This window comes from Papaver somniferum, chromosome 1 (assembly GCF_003573695.1).
Source record: "Papaver somniferum cultivar HN1 chromosome 1, ASM357369v1, whole genome shotgun sequence".
NCBI lineage: Eukaryota > Viridiplantae > Streptophyta > Magnoliopsida > Ranunculales > Papaveraceae > Papaver > Papaver somniferum.
In genome coordinates this window covers 23,477,897-23,483,490 of record NC_039358.1, presented here as the reverse complement: position 1 = coordinate 23,483,490, position 5,594 = coordinate 23,477,897, and the positions used below count along the sequence as shown (strand labels likewise).

Sequence of the window (5,594 nt, the reverse complement as noted above, 5' to 3'; positions counted from 1 at the left end):
GGAACGAAATTTTTGAATCTGGGGAATATAGATTTTTCCAGATCCGCACGAGATAGTACCAATTTTTGACTTATATTGATTTATCACAAAATTAAAAAAATAATCTAAATATTTTTTTGTTTCAGATTTTGAATTCATTAAGAATACCCAAGTGCAACGTGTATAATCATCAACAATGGTAATAAAATATCGTGCACCATTTAAAGATGGAACCGAAAACGGTCCCCATAAATCACAATGAATTAACTCAAAAGGAGATTTACTAGAAATACTACTTTTATTAAAAGGTAACCTTGATTGTTTTGCTAAAGGACAAATCTCACACTTGTGAGTGCAGCTGGAATTAATATAATTAAAATTACTACTTAAAAATTTTAGACGTTCCAAGGATGGATGCCCTAGACGCCAATGCCATAAATCAAATGACTTATTATTTCTAACTGAATTTATCGAACTTTGTTGGAGATAATAAAGACCTCCTACTTGATTAGCCAGACCAATCTGCATCTTCTTTGTATGGTCCTGAAATGTACACAAGTTAGAAGAAAAATTCGCAGAACAACCAAGTGATCTGGTGGGTTGACTAATAGATAATAAATTAAATTTAAAATCAGGTATGTGATAAACATCTTCTATTTTGAGAAGAGATGAGAATATAATTGTCCCTATGTGTTTCACACAGGTACTAGATCCGTCAGGCAATTGAACAGATAGATTTGCAGGTGCAGATTTATAAGATGAAAACATTGATAGTAAATAACAAAAATGATTTGATGCACCACTGTCAACTATCCAACTTGAGTTAGATACGCTCAAAACTCTACCTGCTAGATTTAGATCTACTAATGAAAAAGAAAAATTAGATGTAGTTAGAATTTTACCTGCAAGATTTGCTGATGAAACAACAGAAGAATCACCACCTTTGGAAGCCATAAAAGATTTGAACTTCATGTACTCTTGATAATCATCAGCTGTGAACGATTCTTTTGGTGTCGAAGATTCTTTCTCGTTCCTTGATGTGGCAAGCATTGTCCCTTGTCTTTCTTTGGACTTTGGAACATAATTTGGTGGATAACCATTCAGCTTCCAACATTTTTCTCGAGAATGACCAATCATATTACAATGGTAACAAAAAGGTCTAGGTTTCTTATTCTCCGGACCTTTTGAATACTTTGATTCACTTCTTTGATTAAAAAGGGTTGCACTCTCAACTTGAACATTGGAGGATGTAGAAATATGTAACTGTTTTTCTTCCTGACGAACAAGGTTGTAAACCTTATTGATTGATGGAATAGGATCCATCAACAAAGCAGAACTTTTTACATTCGCAAATCTGTCATCAAGACCTTGCAAAAATTCCATCACCTTATCTCTGTTGCGGTGTTCGGCAATTTCTTTTCCTGCAGCACAAATACATGGGGTAGTGCCCATGGAAGTTGCGTCCAGCTCCTCCCATAATGCTTTCATCTTTGTGAAAAACATTGATACAGACATCCCTTCAATTTTTAGAGTGGAAATTGCATGTTTCAACTTAAAAATTTTGGGAGCATTGGATTGGTAAAAATGATCATGGAGTTCATTCCATAGTTGATATGCTGAATCGACATACATAAAACTAGATTTTATATCTGGTTCTATTGAGTTGGTGATCCACATCTTAACAAGATTAGTAGATCTTTTCCATCTAGCATACAAGTTTGAATCCTCGGGTTCCAAAATTGACCCATTAATAAAATTCATCTTGTCTTTGGCGGAAAGAGCCATGGTGATTCCACGTGCCCAAATTCCATAATTTTCGCCATTCAAGAGAGGAGTGAACAAAACAAGACTAGTATTATCCGAATGGTGAATCGCATACGGATCATTAATCGCCACTTTTGGTGTGGGTTCAATTGGAGTTTCCGAAAGAGAATCATCCGGTTTTTTGGTTGGAGAAGAAGGAGGAGTTACCATTTCAATTGACTAAACAAAAAAGTGGAGAAACTTACTTGGATTATGGATCTTTTACTCACTAGCTCTTGTATACCATCATAGAAATGGACACACCTCTTGTTTACTTGTCTTTCCAACTTTGTTAGACTTAGAATTATATTCACGTATATATATATATATATATATATATATATATATATGTAATTACATTACTTGATTTACAAAGATATAAAATATAAAGAAATAAAAGAAAAATTAAGAGAAAATAAAATATTATAAATTCTACTCCTAATTTATATGAGACTTGCTATGTACAAAATATATTGCATGATCTTCAATATCTTCCAGTCTTCAATTTAATATCTTCAATATCTTCAATATAATATGATCTTTATTTATGCAAATCTTCTTAATATATGTGGGCCCATATATATATATATATATATATCTAATAACATTTAATAGCATCACAAAGAGAGCTCGCCAACGTAGTGCATGAAGTGAAGCATAGTGCAAATTGAATACTGCAACATGTTTTACACTGCCTACCAATAAGAAGATGAATAACAAATGATCAACAAAATGTGAGATATATAAATGCATTGATCACCTTAATTTTGAGAACCGGTTGCCATCATGAACTTCTTCTTTTAATGTTGAAAATTCTATGAGTTTTACAAAGCTCCAGCTTCCTCACCTCCATAAAACCTCATGAAGTTCATGCTGCTGCTGTGGAACCTTCAGTTTTATACTATAGGGCATGACCTAATAATACTAACCTGCAAGCAGACATCTAAAAAGTTCATCAACAACAAAAAAGCGTTTTCTGAGTATTATAGGCTTTACTGTCAAAATTCGCAATGTCGGTATAAACAAAAAATTTCAACTTTTTTTCTTTAAAGAATAAGTTTTATATATTATAGATACTGAGAATGCTTTAAAGCCACACGCATGTTGTTCTTTGGATTTCAAAATAACTCTTATATGATATTCGGCATCTAGATATTCTTGCTAATAAAAATTGGAAAACTTAAGGTGGGAAGATATCTATTGTTGAGCAAAACGACTAAGATCAGAAGAGCCAAAGGCAAGTCGTGGCTAGCAAATAGGAACACCTGAGTGACAACCAATGTTTCTTTGGGAGCATAAAGTTTCCCTGCTGATGCCATGAGTTTTATCCAATACTATTGTTTGATAAACACTGCAGGGATTCCACCCATGAACATTAAAAAAAAAGGGTTCAATTACTACTTTTCAAGAATGTAATTTAAGAAAAACGTGAAAAATCAATACATGCTTCATGCTTGCAAGGATTCTTAACAATAACATTTACTAATCATCACTTGGACAATAAGATTTACTAATCATCAATCTGTGTTATCAACCAAAATCTATCTATATGCATAGAGATATGTCAACCGCACCTTATGCTAAGAAAATCCGAAAACTAAAATTTTAAAGTATGTTTGCTAAGCAATTACTAAATTTCCTAAATATACACAAATTAGATAAAAAATAAATATTGAGTATGACATTTACTAAGTTTTTAAATGGGTACGCAGTACATGAAGAGATGGTTGTAGCTGAGATAGTTGAGTAATCTATGTCATGATTCCACATGATTTTACCTGTCATTAGCTTTAGCTCATGGTAACATCGGCGTCTTTAAATTAAGCTGGGTTATTATTTATATTTCTAATCACAGTTGCTTCCAAGAGAAGTACAGATTAGAGATATAAATACTACCACAATTTAGTTAACAGTGGTTGCTTCCACTTTCCTACTACTGGGCATCAAGCATCTTGTATCACTTTCCATCTTTGAATACCTTATATCATCTCATCCAAATTCATTCAATACCTTCTTCAGTTTACCAGTTTTATAAACATGAGATATACACAATTACAGTAGGAGTCAAACCTGCTGCAAGGAGGGCAATGGATCCTAGAATCTATCCAGTTGACAAACTCCATGAGTTAGCTATACCATACACGTTTATTCTGAATGAGGTCGTCGTTTCTGCTGCTTGTATCGTTTTACGGGTATGATTGCTTAAACCATGACAGGATGCTAAGAACAGCAGGCGCCAATTGGAAAGAAAAAAAAATGGTTGGTACTCTATAATTCGAGAAACCAATCGAGTAAAATCCTATTGAAAAAAAGAAGAAGTTACCTCTTTACCAACTGTAGACCAACATTCTTGATAAAAAGCTGTCTGAAAACCACCATTTCTAAGTGAAGACAATGGCTTGATTTGAAAGACCGCGCCCTTAAATTCTTGTTCTGATGGAAGCTGCAGCTGTAGCAAGATACTATTTTCTTAATCCGAAATACATCTTTGAAATTCTGACAAAATAGACACATCTGAAGCTGGATTAGTAGATTTTGAGATTGCAGAAAAATGATGAAGTAAAGTGTTCTCAATTTCAATTATCGAATCATGCCAAATACCAAGAGAATCTGAAAGTTATGGTACTTCAAGTAAGAGAGGACCTAAAAGTTATGGTTTACCTTTTATTTAAATTGCACTATCTGTAGACTTAAAACAGCTGATCTTCAGAAAGAAAAACCATTGAAGCTTGCAAAGGTTCAGAAACATCTGTGGGTTTTTTAGACAAAGATGTTTTTAGTTGTTAAAACACCAACAAACATTATAAATTATTCCCACGAGATTGTTTACCTACAACAGTTGGAAAAACCTTCCCCAATTCGTGACCTTTAAGAACATCTGAATGTAGGTATGAAGAATTGTAGGAGATGAAACCAAATATGAACCTATGAGAAACTGAACTCCATCAATACAAAGAATATGAGAGGCTTTGAAGTGCAGATACAACCATCCACCATGACTTATGTATTACATACTTTTAGCTTTGTATAGTGTGTACGTGTAATCAGAAGTGTATGTACTTTCCTTTGTATAAATTTGGAAATATAGTACATTTTCCGAGTCTTTGTTCTTATTCGTTTTTAAATAAGAAACCTAAATATCAACTTCGGGTATTTTGGAGAATGATCTAAAAACAAAGAACAGCTTAGGAAAAATTGAATTATCAGAACTGATTCAGTTTGAGGGAAGAAGATAGGACATTGCTGTGGAATTCGAATCATACCAGCTAAAAAAAATTAGCATTACATTGAGATGTGCATTGCCTTGAGCATCATTACAAATATGAAAATTGGGACCAAATCTAAAATTGGGATTTTGAGTGGAGGAATAATAATCGGGGTTTCTTTCTCCTGGAACCATAGATGGGTTTGATTAATTAGGTGAAAACATCAAAATAAAAATGGGAGATAAGCTAAAGATCAAGAGAGCAAACTTTAAAAATTATTTATTACTAACCAAGTCTCCATGTTTCTTCTCATCTTTATTCTTCACATCTCTTACAATAGTCTTCTCAGTATGGATTGCCGCCGTGTAACTCAGTCAAGGAAACGAAAAAGAAACCATCTCTCGCTTTGGAGTGCGAATTCATGCATATTGCTTGACAAGTGTATATTTCACATTTCAATCTCTGTCCTTGATTTAATTTAGGGAGTTATGTAACGAGGGTCGTGATTCTAAACATGAAAAATAATTGGATCATCAGTTAAATAATCAACCAATCAGAAGAATATGTGAAAGATACACTCGTTAGAGGAGTGTGAACAGATTTGGA

At 33.4% G+C, this 5,594-nt stretch overlaps 1 long non-coding RNA gene across 3 annotated transcripts; it reads right to left on the bottom strand.

The window, feature by feature from the left end:
- Positions 1 to 1,833: 1,833 nt before the first annotated feature.
- On the bottom strand, positions 1,834 to 5,254 carry LOC113326652. Of its 3 annotated transcripts, none has more exons than XR_003348451.1 (4): positions 4,613 to 5,254; positions 4,444 to 4,531; positions 4,106 to 4,278; positions 1,834 to 2,711 (listed from the first exon to the last, which is right to left on the bottom strand). It is a non-coding gene; the product is annotated as an uncharacterized LOC113326652 (long non-coding RNA). The 3 variants fall into 3 exon arrangements; XR_003348458.1 differs by having other exon boundaries at positions 4,106 to 4,231; XR_003348454.1 differs by having other exon boundaries at positions 4,106 to 4,296; positions 4,444 to 5,254.
- Between the last annotated feature and the right edge of the window lie 340 nt (positions 5,255 to 5,594).